The sequence below is a fragment of the Bos indicus x Bos taurus genome, chromosome X (assembly GCF_003369695.1).
Source record: "Bos indicus x Bos taurus breed Angus x Brahman F1 hybrid chromosome X, Bos_hybrid_MaternalHap_v2.0, whole genome shotgun sequence".
Classification (NCBI taxonomy): domain Eukaryota; kingdom Metazoa; phylum Chordata; class Mammalia; order Artiodactyla; family Bovidae; genus Bos; species Bos indicus x Bos taurus.
This window is the reverse complement of record NC_040105.1, coordinates 89,684,847-89,710,214: the sequence shown is the minus strand read 5'-3', so window position 1 is coordinate 89,710,214 and position 25,368 is coordinate 89,684,847. Positions and strand designations below refer to the sequence as shown.

The 25,368-nt window shown below is 40.1% G+C and overlaps 1 long non-coding RNA gene across 1 annotated transcript; it reads right to left on the bottom strand.

Moving 5' to 3' along the window:
* Positions 1-1,477: 1,477 nt before the first annotated feature.
* Positions 1,478-23,934, bottom strand: LOC113887388. The gene is made up of 3 exons (XR_003509727.1): positions 23,807-23,934; positions 16,141-16,365; positions 1,478-1,654 (listed from the first exon to the last, which is right to left on the bottom strand). It is a non-coding gene; the product is annotated as an uncharacterized LOC113887388 (long non-coding RNA).
* Between the last annotated feature and the right edge of the window lie 1,434 nt (positions 23,935-25,368).

The window sequence follows — 25,368 nt, the reverse complement described above, 5'->3', positions numbered from 1 at the left end:
ACAAATTTACACCTTTGAATTTTATCTTTATTTAATCACGAATGGTCCAGACCTTCTGGGTGGTTATGGGGAAAGATTCAGAGATCCAGTGACTCCTCTATTGGGTAGCCCAGGAAGGGCGGGCATTACAGGACAATGTAGGACATGTGGGGGTTGCATTCTGGAACAGGATGAATCAGAAGGGTCTGTGGGAAGAGGGTTTTGCAGTATTAAGTGGGTCAGGTAGCCCCTGATTCCTGAGCCAGATGTGACTGGGTTCTCTGAATAATTCTGCTGGCTAACAAGGAAACACTATTCAGGAAGAATATGCAGGAATGCATCTGGTGCATTTAATAAGGAGAGTCTGAAGAGGACACTATCTGGTGGAGCAGAGCAAGGAAAGAAACTTGAGATTAGGCCATTTAAGGTCCTCTCAATTATACCAGATATCAACTCAGCAACTTAGGCCTCACCCCAACACTGGCCACTCCCTGTAACAAGTGCCCATCGGTGTGTGCATAAGTACACACACAGGAAACATTACACAAGACTGAGGATGAGGAGAACTTAGTCCCTGGACGTGGATACATGGACCTGTTGGCAACAGTTCTCCAACCCCTGTGATTTGGTCACTGTTAGCTAACACAGTGATGTAGGCAATGAAACAAGGGGGCTCCATCTCAAGTGCACATCCCCATCCCTACCACCAATTCCTCTAGGACTGGCAACCAGGCAGGGTGCATGGGCAAGGGTTTAAAAGCCCAGGCTGACATCTTCCCCAGCTGTCTCCTTCTAAAAGGTTGTCTACTCACCCACGGCCCCCAAGCCCCTGGCAGCCTGGCAACTCCTGATAGCTTACAGTGAATGATGTCGGATTCGTGATCTCCAAGGAAGAAGATTCAGCTTCGGGACAGGGGACCAGGCTTGATTACTCAAGAGCTTTTGTGTAGCAGAGTTTTATTAAAGTAAGAAAAGGGACAGAGAAAGCTTCTGACAGAGACATCAGAAGAGGGGATGGAGAATACCTCCCTTGCTAGTCTTTAGCAAGGGAATTACATACTTTTTAATAAATTATTATAATAATTCAAAAGAATGTCTCAAGTTTGTGAACATTTTACCAGACCCACTCCCACAATTACATTTTAAGATAACAGGATTAGAACTTAACCACAGAAAGATCCTACCAGACCCACTCCCATTATATATATTTTAAGATATCAGGATTAGTCAGAAGGTGTTCAGGAAGGACAAACTGTCCTCAAGCAGGATACATTATTGTTATATAATCTTTAGTACAGAGTTTAAACTTAGTTGTTGGTTGTGTAATCTCAGTTCTGGGCTTAAAGAAAAAAACTTACAGACTAAGGAATGTAAAGGAAAAAAAGATGTTTGTCCTTTCTTCCTCCTTGAGAATTCCAGACCCCTCTCTCCTTGGGGACCCCTGGACTTCTTATCAATCTGCCTAGGAATCGACTCTCTCACTCCTGCTTACCAATTAAAGAAGTGCAGAGCGAAGTCAGGAACATCAGAGGAGAGGTTAGATGTCAAAGTGGAATTTTCAGGTGGAATTGTGGTCGTCACCCTTCAAGAGCTGGATCCTGGTGAGCCATAGATGCACAGGGACTTGCTTCTCATCCGGACTCCATTGCTCTGAACACTGGAGACTGCTACAGACCTGGCAGAAGACAGAGGAGGGGGTGAGCGGGCTAACCACGAGGTGTGGCGGGAAGCTTGTTTTTCTGCAGATATGATACTAAGCTAAGACCATCTTGGCAAGGGAGGCAGGGAAGGTGAGAATCAATCAGGGTCCCTGAGCCTGGGGGCGGAGAGTAGAGTACTCCACAAAGCATGCTGCGAAGGAATCCCTGGATTCTAAGAGCACTAGGTAGGATGCACTTCCAGCTGCCAGCTAGGAATCAAAAACCCTGTGCACAACTGGCCCCGCCTACCCTGATGGAATCATGAGGTAAGCAAATCCCACAAATGCCAGGAACCAATCAAAAAGATAGGTCCTGCCTATTATGGTTTGGGTACTGCCAAACTCTCTGCTCATTCTGGCCTCTGCTGTCATTCCTGGCTCAGCCCCAGCTCCAGGTCTGTGGCAGCTGGAGAACTGGGAGAGGGGTTGGCAGTGTGGGGCACCTCATCCTGCAACTACCGTCTGTAAAAAACGCAAAATCTACTTTTTCCTTTAAAGAACTTATGCCCCAAAGCTTGCTTTGTGGGTTGAAACAAGCAAATTTACTGCCAAGGTAATTGTGAAAGACCTGGACACCTTTGAGATAAACCAGAGTGCCTCTCCTCTGAAAGTGGTGGAAGAGGGTTAGCCAATGCATTTTATGATAGGGCTCTGGAGCCTCATCAGGATGGAAAACTGGGCTCCCAGACTACCTCCCTCCCTTAGCTAAGGGAGGCAAAGGTAAAGTGAGGGCTCTTGGCTGGCATCATAGAAGGGGAAAAGAAGGCACAGTTCAGTGCATCAGATCTTGAGGGCAATTAGCCCCTGGAGAGCAGCACACTCCTAATGCTCCAGTGTTCTGGCCCCAACACGTAGAGAAAAAAGCCTCACGTTTTCATTGTTGTTCTCCTTTAGTTGCTAAGTTGTGTCACTCTCTTTTGCAACCCCATGGACTGTAGTCTACCCAGCTTCTCTGTCCATGGGATTTCCCAGGCAGACTACTGAAGTGGCTTCTCATTTCCCTCTCTGGCGATCTTTCCAACTCAGTGATCGAACCTGAGTCTCTTGCATCTCCTGCACTAGCAGGCGGATTCTTTACCACTGAACCACCATAGAAGTACTCTAAATGGATTAAAATCTGCTTTTTTGGAATACATTGGACTGGCCAAAAAGTTTGTTCAGATTTTTCTGCAAGATGTTATGGAAAATCCAAACAAATTCTTTGACCCAACCCAATGTTTAAACCAACTGGTATGTAAAAACTGAGTTTGGTGCTCACTGGCTTTTCAGCTAATGGGTTACAGCCTGCTGTAAAGAAGTAAAATGAGGCCATCTTTGGTTCCTTTATATAGCAGTGTCTGTGTGGGAAAATGAATGGGTGAGCCTCTTCAAGTGTAAGTGTGTTAATAGGAATATATCTGTGTGATTAAAGAAATGTTTGTGCATGCATGAGTGAACAACTAACATATCCATGGATATTACCATGTTTGTGTGTGAGTGTAAAAATTTAAGCCTGTTCACTTGTCTGATATTTGGGGGGGGGGGGGGAGGGGAGGGCATGTTGGGCTTCCCTGGTGGCTTACTGTTAAAGAGTCTGCCTGCAATGCGCAAGACTTGGGTTTGATCCCTGGGTCAGGAAGATCCCCTGGAGAAGGAAATGGCAACCCACTCCAGTACTCCTGCCTGGAAAATCCAGTGGACAGAGGAGCCTGAAGGGCTACAGTTCATGGGGTCGCAAAGAATCAGACTCAACTGAGCGACTTTCACCAGAGAAGGCAATGGCACCCCACTCCAGTACTCTTGCCTGGAGAATCCCAGGGACAGGGGAACCTACTGGGCTGCCATCTATGGGGTTGCACAGAGTCGGACATGACTGAAGCGACTTAGCAGCAGCAGCAGCAGAGCAACTTTCACACATATGTTGTGCAGGTTGCAGGATCTTAGTTCCCCAACCAGGTAAGGAACATGGGGCCACAGCAGTGATACTGCTGAGTACTAACCACTGGACTACCAAAGAATTCCCCTGTATGATATTTTAAAAGTACATCTGACTCTTAAACAATAGGGTTTGAACAGTGCAGGTCCACTTATATGCAGATTTCTTCAATAGCAAATACTACAGTACTACACAATATATGATTAGTTGAATCCATGCATGCAAAACCCTGGATTCACAGAAACATTATATTGTGATGGTAGATTATATGTTAAATATATTCAGATTCACATGGATGGTCAGAACCCCAGAATACTTGAATGAATTTTGTGTGACTGTGAGTGAATGTGAGAGTGTCTTGGTGAGTGTGAGCACATTCCTACTTCTGGGCATGTTAATGTGTATGTGAGTGACTATGAGTATATGGATGTAAGTATAACTGATTTAATTTGTTATCACATTCAAGTGAATGTGTGAGCAGTTATTATGAGTGAACAAGTGTGAGAGCATGTTTGTGCCAGTCAATGTGACCTTGTGCATGTCTATAACCACATGTGTAAGAATGAGCATGGGAGCCTATTTAAATATGAGTTTGTGTGTTGAAGTAAATGGACTTTTCATATGGATGAGTGAATGTGTGACCATGGGCATGAATATTAGCATATTCATGTATGTGAGATGAATGTCTGTTTTTGATCATGTGAAAGTGGAGTATATTTCTGTGAGTTAATGTCCAAGTGTGTGCATATGAGTACACTTGAATACCTCTACGTGTGTAAATGTGGGAACTTCATAGTAAGTGTGAGCATATTCACCTGTGAGAATGTAAGTATGATGCTGCTTGTATCTTCTACATGGGGAATTGTATATGACTGGGATCATATTTGAATGTGTGTAAGTGAATGTGTGAGCTAGTTTGAGGGAATGTATGTGTAACGACATTTTCATGAGTGAGTATGTAACTGTTCATTTGTGTAAGCTTGTTAATGTGTGAGTATTTTTGTGAAAACGATATGAGTTTGTGTTTTTATGTGAGTCATCTGTGTGTGTAGGTATAAGCTTTGTGATGCCTGTGAGAAAATTTGTATTCATATAAATACATGAAAATGCTCCTCTTTCTAAATATATTAATATGCACATATAAGGGCACCTGAGTGTACTGTTGTGAGCATATATGTGTCTGTGAATGAATTTGTAAGCATGTTGATGTCTTAGTGGACATGTGAGCATTTTGTATAAGGGAATGTGTATGGCTACATGAGTGTGTCTATGAAAGTAAATGAGGGAGCACGTTATGAAAGTGAATGTGTTAGTTGCTCAGAGGCATCTGACTCTTTCTGACCCCTTGGACTGTGGCCCACAAGGCTCCACTGTCCATGGAATTCTCCAGGTTAGAATACTGGAGTGGGGAGGCATTCCCTTGTCCAGGGGATATTCCCAAGCCAGGGATCGAACCCAGGTCTCCTGCATTGAAGGCACATTCTTTACCATTTGAACCATGAGGGAAGACCAAATGTGTCTATACATATGAATAAATAGGTGAATATGTTTTCAGTCTGTGAATATGCTCCAATATTAGAGAATTTAGGTCTGTTGTGCATGTATATGTGCGTTTCTTGTGTCTTAGTGAATCTGTGAATGTGTAAATATGAAGAATATGCTGTTGATTTGAGTGACTAGTGACCACAAAGTATCTGTGAGCATGTCTATGTGCAATTGATTAGATGTCAGGGTGTCTATGTGTATGAAGGAATTTGTAACCATACTTGTGTGTGTGACAATGTCTGTACATGTGACTGTGTGAACAACTTTAGGATGAGTATGCTCATGCATGTAAGTAAATGTATGAGTGACACAGTGTATGTGAGGTATATTCGAGTATGTGAGTGAATGTATAACCATGTTAACTTGAGTCTATCTTTATTTGAATATGTCCATGTGTCAGTGTATCTATGTGTGTGTGCTCAGTCCTCAGTCCTGTCTGACTATTTGTGACTCCATGTAGCCTACCGGGCTCCTCCGATCCATGGAATTTTCCAGGTAAGAGTACTGGAGTGGGTTCCCATTTCCTTCTCCAGGGAATCTTCCTGACCCAGGGATCAAACCAGTGTCTCTTGCATCTTCTTCACTGGCAGGTAGGCCCTTTACCACTGCAACACCAGGGAACCACAGACTGTCTATGAATAGAAATAAATCTGTGAGCATGTTCATTTGAGTGAATGTGTAACCTGTGGAGGTATGTGAGCATCTCTTTGTGTAAGAGTGAATTGAGCCTGTTCATATATCAGTGTGTTAATGTGTTTTTCTGTGTTCATACATATGAGTGAATTTGTAAGCATGTTCATGCTGGTAGCATGTTCACCTGTGAGTGAATGTATAACCATGTTCATTGTGTCAGATTCTTAATGTGTACATTTGCTTTTGAGTCATTGCATGAGTGTATGTGTATGTGTGAATGTTGATCATATCCATGTACGTGACTGTTAATGAATGTACTTGTGAGTTTGTGACCAGGTTCACTGTATGTGCCCTTGTTCATCTCTGTGTGCAAATTACTGTGTGAGTATATACATCTGATCATGTTTCTGTGTTTGAATGAAAATGTAAGCATGTCATGTATGTTCATGACTATGAGTGAATGTATGCTTTATATTTCTGTTTTTCTAGATTTTTTCTTGAGCTAATGTGCAAACAAGTTTGTCAGTAAATGCATGAGTATACACACACACATACACACATCTATGTGTACATATGGAAATGCAATGTTAAGCGAATATATAGCATCATGTGTGTGTTAATGAGTATATAAGCATGCTTGTATGTAATATATGTGTTCTTTTCTGTGAGTGAATGTGATGATGCTTGTGTATGACTAAATGTGTGTTCCTTGTGTGGAAGTGATAATGTGAAGACATTTGTGTTTTGAGCATGTGAATATGCAAATGTTAAAGCTTGTATTTGTGAAAACATGAATTTGTGTGTTCATTTATATGTGAGTGTGTATTTGTATATATGTGAGCATGTTCATGTGTGTAAATTAAGGCATGAGTAAGTTGGTGTGCATGAAGGTATTAATGTATTTTTCATTAGTGCAACTAAATGTATAAACAAGTTTATATACATGAGCATGATGTACAATTTTAAGTGAAGTTTTAAGTGTATGTGGGTGTGCCTGTGCACCTGAATTCATCTGTGAGCAAGTTCATGTGAGTGAATATATCAATATGTTTATTTCTGTTTGTTTATGTATTTAAGTCTTCATCTGTTCATGAGTATCTAAGTGAGTTTATGTGTGTGACTGAATATGATTATGTACACTTATGTCAAATTTTCCTTTGTGTATATAAACTTGAGAGGTTTTTGTGTGTTTGAACATAATAAAATATGAATACATTCATTAGGCACATGTTTGAATATGGTTTATGTCTGAATGAACATATAAGTATTGGTGTGACTATACTGAAACGTGTGGTAATGTGTAGGTATGGTCATGTATGTGATGGCAGTCATGTATGGGTTAACATATGGACACTTTCCTGTGAAGGAATATAGAAGCAGTTTCATGTGAGCAGGTTCATGCCATTTAATGTCAACGTCTTAGCTTACATGACAATGTGAGCATCCTGTGATTAGATGTGAGTGTATCTAGGTGTGACTGAATGTGTGTGCATGTTTTCACATCTAAGAATGTTAATGTGAGCATGTTCATTTGTGTGAATGAATGTAAGAATGTGCTCTGATGTGTGACTGAATGCATGTGTGTTCATGTGGGAGTGATTGTCTGTAGGTGTACATCCATGTACAAGTGGGAATGAATGTATGACTGCTATTTTCAGAGTGTTCATGTATCTGAGTAGATGTGTTGATATGAATGTATGTGAGCATATCTGTGTGCAAGTGACTGAGTGTGGGTCACTGTGTTTGACAGCATGTGAGCATGTTTTTGTATGTGACTGAGTTAATATACATGTACACGGGTCAATGATCATTCATGTTAATGTGTGAACTTGGCATCTGGGTAAATGGTAACTATATGTGTGAGCACATTTGTTTCAATGAATATCCAAGTATGTCTGTGTGTGAGCTCATTCATGTGTGAGTGAATGTAAGTATATCAGTCTCTCTGTGTGGAAGTACCAGCATGTTCATGTGTGGAAATATGTGAGTGTGTCCACATGTGTGAGTGTGTTGAAAGAAAATGTAAAATCATGGGTTTGTGTGTTCATAAGTGAATTTGTAAGGATGTGTGTGTTCATGTGAGACACTGAGTGTGTCCTACATGTGAATACATTTGTGAACATATTCATGTGAATGAGAGAATGTGTGCATTTGTGGTAGCATCCATGTGTCTACTTGTGTGTAAGAATTTAGGATGTATCTGTTAGTGAATGTGTTATGTCTTCATATATGCATGAATTGTTTTAGGAAATTTGTAAGCATATGCATTAGTGACAGCAGGTATGTGTGTTGTGAGAGAACACACAGATGTTTGTGCACAAGTATGTAAATATAGAGTTAAGACTGGACATGTGATTTGTATAAACCATTATATGTAAGAGTATATATGTGAATGATTTTGTGAATATATGTGTGTGATTCAATGTGTTAGCACTAGAGTGTATAATCATGTTGAAATGGGGATTCACATATGTGTGACTGAATATATGTCTTTGTTTGTATGTGTGTTTATATACATTAATGAAAGAAAGTATCAGTGAGTGAACATGAGCATGTATGAGTGTGTTCTATGTGTGTGAATGAATCTGTGGGTATATTTACATAAGCAAATTTATGTGTGTAAGTCTGTGGGATTGAACATGTGAACATGTGGATATAAGTGTGTCCATGAGTGTTAGTAAATTTGTAAGCATTCAGTGAGTGAATGGGGTTCATCTTATAAGCATGTTCATGTGTGAGTGTATTTATATAGTGATTGTATAAGCATTTGTAAGTATGAGTAGGTTCATGTACAAGTGAATACATAAGCATACTCCATTTATGATCAGGTTATTTTTTGGAAGTTGAAGTGTGAGTCTGTACATGTAAGTACAAATAACTGTCTAGTGTGTCAGTGATTTTGTGAGTGTGTTCATGTGAGTGAATGAATGTATTGTCATGCTCATGTGAGTGAATTTTCAAGCATGTCTGTGTAAAAGAGAGAATATGTGAGACTATGTATGTGCCTGTGAGTTAATCTGTCATATGCCCTTTTGAGTGAGTGAATTGTGAGAATGTTATCATTAGTGACACTGCATATGCATGTATATTGTCAATTTTGTGTTTGAGTAAATTCGTAAGTTTACTTGTATGTTTGAATACACATATATGTATGAGTGAATGGTAATCAAGTTATATACGCAGTATGTTGATATGCATCTGGGACAGGGTATGTGTAAATGAGTGTGTTCAAGTGAATTTTAAACCATGTTTGTTTCTAAGTGAATATGTGAATGTGTGTGAGCATAAATTGAAGAACACACATACATACATATATGAATGTTGATATATATGAGTGAATGAGTATGTGGTTATATGACCATATTTGGGTGTGTAAATGTATGAACATTTCATGAGTGTAAATGGTGGTTGAAGTATATTTGTTTGAATGAGAGAATGAGCATGCATATGTGAGTATATAAGTGTATCCATTAGTGAGTAACCTAAGAGAATGATCATGTCAGTGAATAAATGCGTGTGCATGTCTGAAACTGATGAGTGAGCTACATTCCTTGTTAAGTGTGTTGTTAGTATATTCAAGCACTTTATACATATTTATACCTATTCATGTGTATGACTAAATTTTTTAATTTGTACATGGGTGTTTGTTTGTGTGGATGAATTAATGTGTAAGCATACTAGTTTGCATGGGGTTGCTGATGACAGAGTCAATTCCTAGGTAGGTTGATAAGAAGTCCGGGGTCCCCAAGGAGAGAAGGGTCTGGAATTCTTAAGGAGGAGAAAAGGACAAACTTTTTTTTCCCTTTTTTTCCCTCTACATTCCTTAGTCTTAGTCACATAAAACGTTTTTATCTTTAAGCCTGGAACTGATGATTACATAACAAACAACTCGGTTTGGACTCTGTACTGAGGATTATATAGCAGCAATGTATCTTGCTTGAGGACAGTTTCTCCTTCCTGAGGGCCTTCTGGCTAATCCTGTTATCTTGAAATGTGGACTGTGGGAGTGCGTCTAGTAAGATCTTTGCAACCTCCAGACATTCTTTTGATTCATTGTAATAACTAATTGGAGAGTATATAACTCCCTTGCTAACACTGGCAGGGGGGCACTCTTTCTGCCCCCTTCTGATGTCTCTGTCAGAAGCTTTCTCTATCTCTTTTATACTTTAATAAAACTTTATTACACAAAAGCTCTGAGTGATCAAGGCTCGTCTCTGGCTCCGGATTCAATTTTTCTCCTCCAGAGGCCAAGAACCCCAGCATCTTTTGTGGTTCAGCAACAACCTTTCACTAATGTTTGAGTAAACATTTGAGCAAATACTTCTCTGTGTGTGTGAGCTTCATGAGTGTGAAAATGTTTATTTGTAATGAAAATGAGTATGTTTCTGTTTGTGTTCATTTGCATGTGTGAAGGATTTGAGAGTATATATATGTGCAGGATCTGTGAAAGTGAGCATATGTCTTTATCTTGGGAAAATTTGTGATCATGTTTTTTTGAGTGAATAGATGTTCCATCATTTTTATGTCTGTGAGTGAATGTTGCAAGTGTGATTATTAATTTGAGCTTCTTAATGGAAGAATGCATTTCTGTGAGTGAATGTATGTGTGTTTGGAAGTGTCATGCGAGTGTATGTTCCTCAGTTCTTTGTCTCATCACAACAAAGATTTGGAGCAACGGACATTAAAGCCCTCGGCACGTCACAGCTCTCGGGTCTTGGACAAACCGTGTTACAGCTCTTAGGCAAATCAGTGTTACAGCTCTATTTTATTTAGAAGATAGCAGGAGAATCCAAGACTCGAAGAGAAGAGAGTGGAGGAGTGCGTGGGGAGGGAGAAAGAGAGAGAGAGAGAGAGAGCGTGCGCATGCACGCGGGAGAGAGAGTCTGAGAGAAAGCGCTTTGGCTCCTCCTTTTATATGTTTTTTCCTCCACCTGGGCCTGCCCTATGCAAATTGGGCTTAGCCAGGAGTGCTGTTTGTTCTGCCTGAAGTCTTCACTCTGGTCCTCGGACCTTCCTTTGACCTTCCTTGTCTTTTAGCCACCGCCATTTTGGACTCCTTTTCCCCATTCTACCTACCTAACAGAAGCATGTTCATTCACAAGTGAATGTGTAAGCATGTTTCTATTTGTGTGTGCATGCATATATGAAAGCATGTGTGTGTACCTGTAACATATGAATGTATTATGTATGAGTGCTATTATAACCATGCCCTTGTAAATTAATGTGTGAGCCAGTTTGAGTGAACACATGTGTAAACAAATTTTATTAGTGTCACAGAGTATACAGGTATCTTTGTTCCTGCCTATGAATCAATATATGAATATTATTTATCTGTCAGATAACTGTTGTATGGGTATATTTGACTATGTGAGTGAATTTGTACGCAAGTGAATGTGTTGAGTATGTAATATGTGAGCACAATAATTTCGATAGAGAACATGTATGTTCATATGTGGAACCAGGCAGTCTAGGGAATTAACATATGAATAAATTTACATATTGACTATGACTATATATGTGATCAAGATTATATGTGTGACTGTTGAGCATTAGTATGTGTTTGTGGGTATATGTGTCTATGTGTGAGGGGAAATTTGTTTAAGATGCCTTTGTAAAAATGCCTCCTGTTTAAGAAGATTTATAAAAAGGACTTTACAGATTTCTGAATTTCAAAACATAATAGTAAACTGAGTAAAAAATCAAAGAATTCTATTGAGAAACTTGATGACTTCATAAAGCTATTAACAAAAAGGATTAGTTACATAGAACTGAGTAAACTGGTAAATACGGTTGCCATTTTTATGGTTTCTATCCAAAAGGATTATTGGTTGAAATCTGTTTTCCAGGTGTAATAAAAACCTTCCCCTTCAACTAAATACGACTTGTAATAATTTGGTAGATTATGCTGTTTGGAATATTTATCTTTTTCTCTCTACCTGGTTGATCCTGCCAGTAACATATGTTTGTCTCAAAGATTAAGCCATGCATGAGTGTGCATGGCCAGTAAAATGAAACTGCAGAAAGCTCATTAAATCACTCATGGCTCCTTTAGTCACTTGATTACTGCAACTGGATTAGAACTAGTTATACTAATCAGTGTTTAAATTTGTTCTTTGTTTTCCAATTGTGCCTTGGGTCTCCCTGCTGTACTATGTCATTGTCTGTATTACTTATATCCTGTTTAATTTATAAGATTATTGTATCATGCAGTAACCAATGTGTAATTAGGCCTACAACAAAACGTATATGGTTAAATGTTTTGAGGAAATCACATTTGTAACATAAAATAATTGCCGTAGTGTGATTCTAGGGAAAAGGCAACAAGGAAAAATGTCTCCTAGATTGTAGTTAGAATCCAGAGAATTTTTAATTATTGATGGGGCCTGGTCCAAAACTTAACACCTGAAGTGGCATATTAAGAATGTTTGCCTGAACTAGGATGAGCCTCCCAGCACCGCGGGACAAAGGTTGATCACATAATGTTTCCCAGATAATGGTCATTCATGACCAAGAGGGGAAGACCTGAGGCATGAAATCTGTGTCCTTCAATGTGAGCCAGTCCTTCAATGTGAGCCAGTGAGCCCCAGTGAATGGGAATGCCTGCCACCTGGCAGTCATCACGCTGCAAACACTCCCTATGGTGAACCCTGAGGAACCTGAGAATGCAGGATTTCAGGCCCCAGATGACTGAGGTACATACCAAGGAAATAATTTTAGTGAGACCTGACTTTTGCATCTTCCCATACATAGAAAAGTGCTAAATTTCTTAACTTGAGATGCTGTCTCATGGATCTGAAGTTCAGTACTTCTAAGTCTACAGGTGTGAAATAAGACACTTCCAAAGAGGAACAAAAAGAAGACAAATCTCAATATTTGAAACACTGGCAAAGATGGCAGACACTCCCAGAAAGATCCATCTGACTAAGCAGAATGGTCAGAACCCCTTTTTTCCACAAGATTGTGGGAGAGACTGCGACAGTGTTGCAGGGAGGAAGTCAATTCTCAATCCATATTGTAAACTGTTTCTTTGACTTGCTTTTTGTTGCTTTTGTTATTATAATCATACTTCATAGCTTGTCTCAGAGGACCCTGTCCCTCTGCTTGACTGTAAACTAAACTGCTTTTGTTCAGTTCATATAAAGGTAATCTGTCCCTTCCCATCTGTAAACAGAGATTCACATACCCCTTCCAAAGACTTGCCATTCACTTGGAGATGTTTTGCATGGCTGAAGACCCTTTCACTTTACTTCCTCACTGCCTCTCACTCTCAATTCTGCCTTTTGTCTTTAGTTCCTCATTGCTTCTTTCTCTCTGATCTACAAAAGAACCTGGCATCCAGACACCCACAAGATGGTTATTTGGAGGTGCTAGCCTGCCATCTTATCCATCAGCTGCTTTCCGAATAAAGTCGCTTTCCTTGCCTCAGAAAAAGAGTGAATAACTGTACAAGCATGTCCTCACTTGAGGGTGTAAATATGTGAATGTGTGATCATATTTGTTTGTATGAGGGATAGAGTGTGTTTGTGTGTGTATATATGTGTAAAGATATTCATGGTTGACTGCACTGAGTAGCATGATAAGGTGAGAATATATTTGTAAGTAACAGTATATGTATTTTTTGTATGTTAATGCACATGTATAATTGAATATGTAGGCATGTACATCAAAGAAAATAAACATCTGCCAGTGTGTAAGTGATTTCCTGAGCAAACTCATGCAACTGAGTGTTGTGTGAACATGTGAATATATGTGAGTTTGTGTTTGTATGAATTCTTGAGTATCTTAGTGAATGAATGGTGGGTATTCGTATATGTGAGCATGTTAATGGGAGAGTGAGAATGGACATGTGTAAAAACAATTTTATGTGAGAGCAGCTATGTATGTGAATAAATCTGTAGCATGTTTGTGTATTTAAGATTACTGAGTGTGTGAGCACATTAACATCAAGTATACATGTGTGTGTACGTGTGTGTGTGTGTGTGTGAGTGAATGTCTCAATGTGTGTGACCATGTAAAACTATATTTGTGATGGAGGATGATAGTGTGTCAGTGTCTGACATAATGTGTGAATGACTTTGTGTATGTGATTATATTTGGCAGATGAATGAACAATCACTGTCATATATGTAAACATGAAGCTTTGAGTACATATGTTTAAGTGTGTCCATGAATTTATGAACATGTGTACGATAAATATGTGTGTTCATGAATGTGAGCATGTTGCTGTGAGACAGGAAATATTTGAGCATCCCCTTGTATGAATAAATATGCATGCAAATTTGTGTGATTTTGTTAATGTGAGTGCATGGGGATGCAAAGAGTCAGATACGACAGGGCGACTAACACTTCACTTCAGCCGTCATTTTGAATGGAAAAAGTCCCACATAACTCTAGTTAGATTTCTCCATGGAATCAAATATGTTTTCATGAGAACTGTCTTTGCTGTCACACCCAAAAGCTATGATTGTTTCCTGTGGGCAGTAAGTGCTGCAGCTGTTGAAAAGCCACCTCCCACTGAATGTGATGTAAATCTGGAAGTTTGTATTGGAAGAGTTAGGTTAGGAAAGAACTCCCAAACTGGATGAAGTGCCTGACCCTTTAGACATGCCTTTCCTGAGAGAACTGATGAACCTATTTGCAGAGAGAGAATATATATATTCCTTTATATATAAAGGAATGTATGCAACATATATGCAATATATCAAGTGTGGGTATATATATTTAAAATATAAGTTCCCAAACAGGAAGGAAATTCATGGTAAGCTGTGCTCAGTCACTTAGTGCAATTTTTTCCAGTGCAAGCATCAATAAATGGGACTTGCACTAGATAAAGAAAAAAATCATTATAACATATAAAAAAAGAAACCAATTAGTTGTAAAGGTATATGTTTTGGCAAGGTTTATATTCATCATTATGAAAGGTTGTTGCTGAACCACGCAAAGATGCTGGGATTCTTGGCCTCCGAAGGAGAAGAATTCAATCCGGAGCCAGAGAGGAGGCTTGATTGCTCAGAGCTTTTGAGTAATCAAGTTTTATTAAAGTATAAAGGAGATAGAGAAAGCTTCTGACATAGACATCAGAAGGGGGTAGAAAGAGTACCCTGCTTGCTAGTGTTAGCAATAGAGTTATACACTCTCCAATGAATCCAAAGAATGTCTGGAGGTTGTAAAGACCTCACCAGACCTACTCCCATAATTTACATTTTAAGATAACAGAATTAGCCAGAAGTTTTAATCCAGAGACTGTCCTCAGGCAGGATACACTGAAAGTGAAAGTGAAGTCGCTCAGTCCTATCCGACTCTTTGTGACCCCATGGACTGTAGCCTACCAGGCTCCTCTGTCCATGGGATTTTCCAGGCAGTAGTACTGGAGTGGATTGCCATTTCCTTCTCCAGGGGATCTTCCTGACCCAGGTATCGAACCCAGGTCTCCCGCATTGTAGACAGGTGCTTTACCATCTGGGCCACCAGGGAAGTCCTTGTAAAGACCAAACCTACTCCCATAATTTACATTTTAAGATAACAGGATTAGCCAGAAGGTTTAATCCAGAGATTGTCCTCAGGCAGGATACATAATCCTAAGGAATGTAGAGGGGAAAAAGTTTGTCCTTTCTTCCTCCTTGAGAATTCCAGACCCCTCTCTGCTTGGGGACCCTTAGACTTCTTATCAACCTGCCTAGGAAATGACTCAATTACACCAGGGATTACCAAGAGCTATAATTTTATCTAATTGTAATCCCATAGACTTTGTTAGTATGGCTCTGCATTACTGCACATTTAATATGATTGCACTGACCACAAGCATCCTGGCTGTAATACTGGGTGCATGCTATCTCTGGGCATTCCTCAAATAAGACTCAAGAGACAGTGGCTCGATGTGATTAAAGGCACTACTTAATAACAGTGTGTCTGTCTCATTTGGTCCTAAGTCAAAACTGGCTCTGAGGGTTTACAAAGCATCTATGAGTCATAAGCTGTATCCAAAGAGTCTGGTTTAGCCAGGATGAATGTTGCTCTAGTAGAAGAGACAGGAGAAGGTCTAGCCTCAGTGGTGGTATCTGGGGTCATGATAGTAGGACTGACCAACCCGAACAGACAACAGCATGGTTCCCATTGTCTCCAATCTGACTTGTGTTCTAAGACTCCCTGTTACATGTGTGTGGTACAGTGTCCGGACAGACCTTGTCAACAGTAGTGTACATTACTAGGCCTGGATGAACCACCAATAGACATGAAGTCAACACTGGCAAGTGTAGGAAATTCTCAGGTGAGACGGGGCATAATAATAAGGTATGGCTTAAACTTGGAGGTCACCTTGTACTCAGCTGTAGGGGACCTGACTTGTCCCCGGGTATTCATATGGTGTTACCTGTTGAGGGAATGGTTTAGGTCCACCTTTTGGCTTCCACAGTGTCTTCAGTGGACCAAAGTACATGGATGGCATATAAGGTCACCTCTTTCTCCAGAAAGTGGTGGGTACTTTCTTGGCTTATACTAGATGATGATGAACACGGGCTAAGGATGGTTTCAGAATCATTGGTCCACATCAGGTTCTTATCAGGATCAAGAAGGTGGTGCCTAAGCTCTGGGTTTTCTATAAGGAAGAAAGGAAAGATAAAAGTACCAGGTGAATGTTTCTTTTCTATGCATAGCAGTGCCTGGGTTTCCATGTTAGTAAAAACAATAATTGGGTTGTGTCTGGTGTGGATATATACACAAACAGAGATAGAAATGTCTCTGTGGTTGAGCTCCTCATTTGTTGTAAATTTAAATATTGCTGAGTTATGCCATAAGGACATGAATTTAATATAATTTAAACCATGGGCAGTATTTTTGACCGCTTGAAGGACCACTGCCCTCCACGTTCTCTCACTAACCCTTAAAAGTCCATCATGTTTTTCATGATACCTGCCACTAGAGGATGACAGGAAAGCTAAAAATCCAAGCAATGTTTTCTTGTAATGCCCATACTTACATCACTTTACACTGATGTGGCAACTTTGGGTTGGCTGTATCACTTGTACGGCAGTCCCAAAGGCTGTAAAAGCTATTTTGTTCAGACTGCAGTAACACTAGGAGAAGTTAGTGCCTTGCATGCATAAATTATTGGAAGAACTTGTGCAGAAGGCCAGTAGCACTAAGCTTAGCTCCCCATGCTATATAGCAGCTTCCCACTAGCTATCTACTTTACACATGTTAATATATATTCGTCAATCCTACTCTTCCAATCATCTCACCCTCCCCTTCCCGCTCTGTGTCCATAAGTCCATTCTCTATGTCTGTCTCTATTCCTGCCCTGCAAATAGGTTCATCAGTAGATTCCATATATATGTGTTAATATATTTGTTTTTCTCTTTCTTACTTACTTTACTCTGTATAACAGGTTCTAGGTTCTTCCACATCAGCCTGTTGCTCTTTGACAACCTGGAGTGGTGGGATGTGATGAAGGTAGGAGGGATGCTCAAGAGAGAAGGAATATATGTATACTTATGGCTGATTCTCCTTGTTTTATGGCAGAAATCAATACAACATTATAAAGTAATTATGCTCCATTAAAAATATATTTAATAAAAGAAACAAAGGTGGAATTTAAAACAATGAGTTCTAAAATTTTAAATAAAAAGTAGTTTGGGGTTAAACTATACACTCTACTATATATTAGTAGACAATCAACAAAGACCTACCATATAGTACAGTGAACTACTCAACATTTTAATAATAATCTATAAGGAACAAGAATCTGAAAAGGGGAGATATATATATATATATATATATATATATATATGCACACACACACACACACACTTATATGTAGCTGAATATATACATATACACATATATATAGCTGAATCACTTTGCTGTATATCTGAAGCTAATGCAACATTTTAAATCAATGGTACTTCAATAAAAATATAAATAAGGGGGCCAGTCCCGAGATGGTGGAGGAATAGGACGGGGAGACCACTTTCTTTCCCACAAATTCATCAAAAGATCATTTGAATGCTGAGCAACTTCCACAAAACAACTTTTGAATGCTGGCGGAGGACACCAGGCACCCAGAAAGGCAGCCCATTCCCTTCAAAAGGAGGTAGGACAAAATATAAAAGACAAAAAGAGAGACAAAAGAGTTAGGGACGGAGACCCATCCTGGGGAGGGGGTTGTGAAAGAGGAAAAGTTTCCACACAGCAGTAAACCCTCTCACGGGTGGGTCTGTGGGAAGTTTTGGAATCTCAGAGAGCAAAATAACCAGGAGAAAAAAAAAAAAAAACAAAACAGAAAACGCGACTAACTGCAACTCCCAACAGAGAAGTAGCCCAGATGCTCACATCCACCACCAGTGAGCAGGGGCTGGATAGGGAGGTGCAGGCTGTATGCTTAGGATAAGGACCAGGCCTGAATGCCCTGAGGACCATCTGAGGGAGCTAACATAAGAGAGCAACCGAAATTGTGGGATAGCCAGAGAGAGAGAGAAAAAAAAAAAGAGAACTTTCCCGTGAAAGGCTCTAACCTCATGTGCAGCCTGGCCTACTCACAGAACAAAGGACTGAGTGAACACCAAGGAAGAGCTAGCCAGTTGCATACAGGCCCATCCCCACCAATGGAGGCAGAGAGGCAGGCATGCAACAGTCAGAGCTGGAAGGCAAGGGGCAATCTTGGCTCCAGAGACCAGTATCTTCCACCAAACTGTGAGCAGGCTCCCTCTTCTAACCACGTCTTCCTGGGATCCTGGACTGACAACATCTGCCAGGACGGTCACAGCCAGAGATCAGCTCCCCAGAAGAGTTACATGGCACACCTGAGATGGTGCTCTCGTGCCACACCCAGGAAAGCGAGTGGCTGGGACTGGTGAGGTGATTAAGATCCACGGCCCACCTGGAACAGTGTGCTCACCAAGTACCTGGTCGCCTGAGCTGCTCAGACCTGGGAAGGGCACAAAACGCACACCCAATCGAGTCTGTGCCCTTGCAGAGTACCCGAGAAACTAAATCTGAGCAGCTTAGACTTGGGAAGTGCACAAAACGCAGCACCTGCTTTGGACAGTAACCCTGCAGAGCAACCTGGACCCTAAGCAGTGTAGTCCTGGAAAGAACATGTCGCCTTGAGCTATGTCAAACCCAGTGTGATCCATACACTGCAAGCACTCCCCACACAAGCCAGTGATATTTGTTTGTAGTGTTCCTCCCTCCCCAGAACACACCTGAACAAGTGAGCTTATTATTAAGTGACTACCTTCACCCCTTGTGTCAGGGCGGAAATTAGATACTGAACAGACTTGAAAACAGAGGAAGCCAAAATAAACAAAGAAGAGGGAACCTCTCTGGAAGTGACAGGTGGAACAGATTTAAAACCCTGTGGTTAGCACTGACTAAGCATTGGAAGGGGCCTATAGACCTTGAGAAGAAGTACAAGCTGAAACAAGAACTATCTGAAACTGAACTGACACCACACTGCCCACAAAAGCTCCAGAGAAATTTCTAGATATATTTTGACTATTATCATTTTTTAATTCTTAAGTTCTTTATTACTCCTTTAATTTTCATTTTTATAACATACTATTACCTTGAAAAAAAAGACCCTATTTTTAAATATATTTTTTTATACTTTTTGTGGTTGCTTTTGTTTTGTACTTTTAATATTGTATTTTTGTGAGACTAACCTCTACTCTAGATTTTTAATCTTTGCTTTTTGGTATTTGTTATCAATTTTGTACCTTTAAGAATCTAATCTTCAGTATCCATTTTCACTTAGGGGTATGATTACTAGCTTGATGGCTCTCTCCCCTTTTGACTCTCCCTTTTCTTCCCCAGGTCACCTCTATCTCCTCCCTCTCCCTTTTCTTCTCTACTTAACTCTGTGAATCTCTCTGGGTGTTCCGGGCTGTGGAGAACATTTAGGGAACTGTTTACTGGCTAGATTGCTCTCTCCCCCTTTGATTTCCCCCTCTTCTCCTCCTGGTCACCTCTATCTCCCTCCTCCCTCTTTTCTTCTCCATGTAACTTTGTGAACCTCTCAGGGTGTTGCTCACTATGGAGAATTTTTTCACCATTAACCTAGATGTTTTATCATCTGTGCTGTATGAATGGAGAACTCTTAAGGCTACTGTAAGAATAAGGCTGAAAGCCAAGGCAAGAGGCATAAATCCAGAACTTGAGAACACCAGAGAACTCCAGATTCCATGGAACATTAATAGACAAGAACTCATCCAAAAGCCTCCATACACTGAAACCAAGCTCCACCCAAGAGCCAACAAGTTCCAGAGCAAGACATACCATGCTAATTCTCCAGCAATGCAGGAACACAGCCCTGAGCATTAAAAGACAGGCTGCCCAAACCCATGCCAAACCCACAGACACTCTAGAACTCACTATTGGAGACTTCACTGCATTCCAGAGAAAAGAAATACAGCTCTGCCTACCAGAACACAGACGCAAGCTCCCCTAACCAGGAAACCTTGACAAGCCACTCGTCCAACCCCACCCACAGAGAGCAAGCTGCAATATAAAGAGGAACCACAAACTTCCAGGCTACAGAAAGGCCACCTCAAACACAGCAATCTAAACAAAATGAAAAGGCAGAGAAAGATTCAGCAGGTAAAGGAACATGATAAATGCCTACCAAACCAAACAAAAGAGGAGGAGATAGGGAGTTCTTTTACCTGAAAAAGAATTCAGAACAATGATAATAAAGATGATCCAAAATCTTGAAAACAAAATGGAGTTACAGATAAATAGACTAGGGACAAGGATTGAGAAGATGCAAGAAATGTTTAACAAGGACCTAGAAGAAATAAAAGAGAGTCAATCAATAATGAATAATGCAATAACTGAGATCAAAAGCACTCTAGAGGGAAGCAGCGTAGAATAACTGAGGCAGAAAACAGGATAAGTTAGGTGGAAAATAGAATGGTAGAAATAAATGAAGCAGAGAGGAAAAAAGAAAAAATTAAAAGAAATGAGGAAAATCTCAGAACCTCTGGGACAATGTTAAACACACCAACATTTGAATCATAGGAACCCCAGAGGAAGAAAACAAAAAGAAAGGCCATGAGAAAATACTTGAGATAACAGTTGAAAACTTCCCTAAAATGGATAAGGAAATATTCACTCAGGTCCAAGAAATCCAGAGAGCCCCAAATAGGATAAACCAAAGGGGAAACACCCCAAGACACATATTAATCAAATTAACAAAAATCAAACGCAAAGGGCAAATATTAAAAGCAGCAAGGGAAAAGCAAAAAATAACACACAAGGAGATCCCCATAAGGATAACAGCTGATCTGATAACAGCTGAACAGAAACTCTTCAGACCAGGAGGGAATGGCAGGCCATACTTAAAGTGATAAAAGAGAAAAACCTACAAACCAGACTAGTATACCCAGGAAGAATCTCATTCAGATATTAAGGAGAAGTCAAAAACTTTACAGACAAGCAAAAGCTGAGAGAATTCAGCACCACCAACCAGCTCTTCAACAAATATAAAGGATCTTCTCTAGACAGGAAACACAGAAAAGGTTTATAAACTCTAACCCAAAACAACAAAGTAAATGGCAACGGGATCATACTTATCAATAATTACCTTAAATGTAAATGGGTTGAATGCCCAACCAAAAGACAAAGTTTGGCTGAATGGGTACAAAAACAAGACCCCTATATATGAGGTCTACAAGAGACCCACCTCAAAACAAGGGACACAGAGAGACTGAAAGTAAAGGGCTGGGAAAAGATATTACACATAAATAGAGACCAAAAGAGAGCAAGAGTAGCAATATTCATATCAGATAAAATAGACTTTGAAATAAAGGCCATGAAAAGAGACAAAGAAAGACACTACATAATGATCAAAGGATCAATCCAAGAAGAAGATATGACAATTATAAACATATATGCACCCAACATAGGAGCACCACAATATGTAAGGCAAATGCTAACAAGTATGAAAGTGGCTCAGATCATGAACTCCTTATTGCCAAATTCAGACTTAAATTGAAGAAAGTAGGGAAAACCACTAGACCATTCAGGTATGACCTAAATCAAATCCCTTATGATTATACAGTGGAAGTGAGAAATAGATTTAAAGGACTAGATCTGATAGATAGAGTGCCTGATGAACTATGGAATGAGGTTCGTGACATTGTACAGGAGACAGGGATCAAGACCATCCCCATGGAAAAGAAATGCAAAAAAGCAAAATGGCTGTCTGAGGAGGCCTTACAAATAGCTGTGAAAAGAAGAGAAGTGAAAAGCAAAGGAGAAAAGGAAAAATATAAACATCTGAACGCAAAGTTCCAAAGAACAGCAAGAAGAGATAAGAAAGCCTTCCTCAGCGATCAATGCAAAGAAATAGAGGAAAACAACAGAATGGGAAAAACTAGAGATCTCTTCAAGAAAATTAGAGATACCAAGGGAATATTTCATGCAAAGATGGGCACAATAAAGGACAGAAATGGTATGGACCTAACAGAAGCAGAAGATATTAAGAAGAGGTGGCAGGAATACACAGAAGAACTGTACAAAAAAGATCTTCACGACCAAGATAATCACGATGGTGTGATCACTCACCTAGAGCCAGACATCCTGGAATGTGAAGTCAAGTGGGCCTTAGAAAGCATCACTATGAACAAAGCTAGTGGAGGTGATGGCATTCCAGTTGAGCTATTTCAAATCCTGAAAGATGATGCTGTGAAAGTGCTGCACTCAATATGCCATCAAATTTGGAAAACTCAGCAGTGGCCACAGGAGTGGAAAAGGTCCATTTTCATTCCAATCCCAAAGAAAGGCAATGCCAAAGAATGCTCAAACTACCGCACAATTGCACTCATCTCACAAGCTAGTAAAGTAATGCTCAAAATTCTCCAAGCCAGGCTTCAGCAATACGTGAACCATGGGCTTCCAGATGTTCAAGCCCGTTTTAGAAAAGGCAGAGGAACCAGAGATCAAATTGCCAACATCTGCTGGATCATCGAAAAAGCAAGAGAGTTCCAGAAAAACATGTATATTACCATATGTGAATTAGATCACCAATCCAAGTTCAATGCATGAAACGGGGTACTAAAAGCCAGTGCACTGGTACAACCCTGAGGGATGGGATGGGGAGGGAGGTGGGAAGGGGCTTGGGATCGGGGACATATGTACACCCATGGCTGAATTCATGTCAATATATGGCAAAAACCACTACAATATTGTAAAGTAATTAGCCTCCAATTAAATAAATTAATAAAAAATATATATTTAAGTAATATAAAATGCAACTAAAAGTATAAAATATTCAGTATTATATGCATGTGATTAATTAAACATTAATAAAAAGAAGATGGGATGGTTTTGGCAAATTAACTTTTATGGCAGGCAATGTGGCTGTTTCTCATCTAGTTACAACACTTAAATAGGTTCAGGTTTAGCTCCATCCAGTAGATACATTACCATTTGAATAGAGACTTCTGTTGCCATATGGGGAGCTTCTGCTATTCCCCAGGGCATAACAGGAATCTCAATCCATAAGGTAAATAGCTCTGTTCCAGTAGAGACTTGAGTTTCAATAAGGGCTCAGTGTAACTCCAGACGTTGCCCCTCCATTGGTGAATAACTCTGGACTGATTCTTTGAGTTGCTTATGTCAAATGCCCAGGGACATTTGGTCCAGTGGCTCACAGAGTGAATATTAGGGTGGCTGAACTTCTACCTCTAAGTCCTGCCCTCAGAGCACTAGTGGGAAAGTGGAAATGATAGCCTTCTTTAGTTTATCTAGTATGTGTTGTTGCTGGGGTCCCCACGGATAAGTGGAAGCCCTAAGAGTGACTCCATAGATGGGGACCAGCAAATATTGGAGGCTGGCACCAGAAGCCAAACATTCCTACCAAATGCTGGATCTCCTTTACTAACATGGGAGGTTGGGGAAGCAGAAGCTTTTCTTTTACCAAATTTAGACTAGTTTAGCCTTTAGAGTTTCAATTACAGCCCAGAAATTTAACAAACTATGAGGTGCCTTGTACCTTATGGAGAGCAACTGCCCATCCCCTCAATGAGGTATTTACTCACAGTTGTGGCGGTGTATGACACAAAGTCTTGGCCAGGTCCACTGATGAAGATGACATCAATAAAATGCCATAGCTTCATTTCTGCAGGTGGCGCTGGTACAGAGCAGGCATCTAGATCCAGATGGCAAATCCAACCTACAATCACAGAAGTATTCATGTAGCCCACAGGTATCTGGGAAAAAAGTATACTGTTGATCCTCAAAGGTGGAAGGCAAATTGTGATCAGCTATCCTATGACATATTTAACAAAGAAAACATTATCCCAGTCTAGGACTCCAAACCATTTACCAATATTATTCGAATGTCATTCATTAAGGTATGAAATCCATAATGTCAATACCCAGGAGAGGGGCTCTACTACAGAGAGAAGCCTTCTTTAACTTTCTCTAGTCTACAGACAGCCTCTACCCACTAGTAGTGGCTTTGAGGACTGGCCATAGCAGGAAACTTAAAGGTGGGGATCCGTATCCTTTTACTAACTCACCTATAACAGTCCATAACCCTTCGGTCCTTTACTTTTACTCAGTACCTCTCACACAGGTAGAGGAAGGTTAACTCATACCCACTAGCCAGGGCCTACCAGTAGCATAAGTGCCTTAGGCTTGTTTCATGAGGTTATCTATTCCAATAATGGGAAAGAGATAGTCTCTTTAGAGCTTTTTGGTGCATGTGAACACATTTCTACTTCTGAGCATGTTAATGTGTATGTGAGTGAATATAAGTGTATGTATGTAAGCATGATTATGACTTAATTTCCAGTGCATTCAAGTAAATGTGTGAGCAGTTTTTTGAGCAAATGAATGTGTGAATATTTTGAGCAAGTGAATCTGACCATGTGCATGTGTATAAGCACATGTGAGAGTGACTGTGGGTGCCTATTCAAATATGAGTTTGCAGGTGGAAAGTGAATGGGACTTTTCTTATGGATCGGTGCATTTGTGACCATGGGCATAAATGTTAAAATATTCATGTGTGTCTGAGTGAATGCATGTGAGAGCACATGAAAGTGGAGTATACTTCTGTGAGTTAATGTGCAAGCGTGTGCATGTAAATATACTAGAGCATCTGTGTGTGTATGTAAATGTGTGAACTTCATGGTAAGTATGAGCATATTCATCTGTAAGCATATGAGTATGATGCTCTTTGTGATTATGTTGTATCTGTGGAAATGTACAAGTATGTGACTGGGAGCATATAGGAGATTTTTTGTGAGTGAATGTGTGAGCAAGTTTGAGGGAATGCATGTGTAAGCACATTTTCATGAGTGAGTGTGTAACTGTTCGTTTGTGTAAGCTTGTTCATATGTGAGTGAATGTTTGTGAAGACCATAGGAGAATGTGCTTCTGAGTTTATATGAGTGCATTTGTGTGTGAAAGGATGAGCTTTGTAATGCATCTGAGAAAATCTGTTCAAGTGAATGCATGAAAATGTTGCTTGTAAACATATTAATATGCACTTATAAGGGAATCTGAGTGTAGTGTTGTCAGCATGTATGGGTGTCTGTGAATGAATCTGTAAGTACATTCATGTGTTAGTAGACATGTGAGCCTTTTGTGTGAGTGA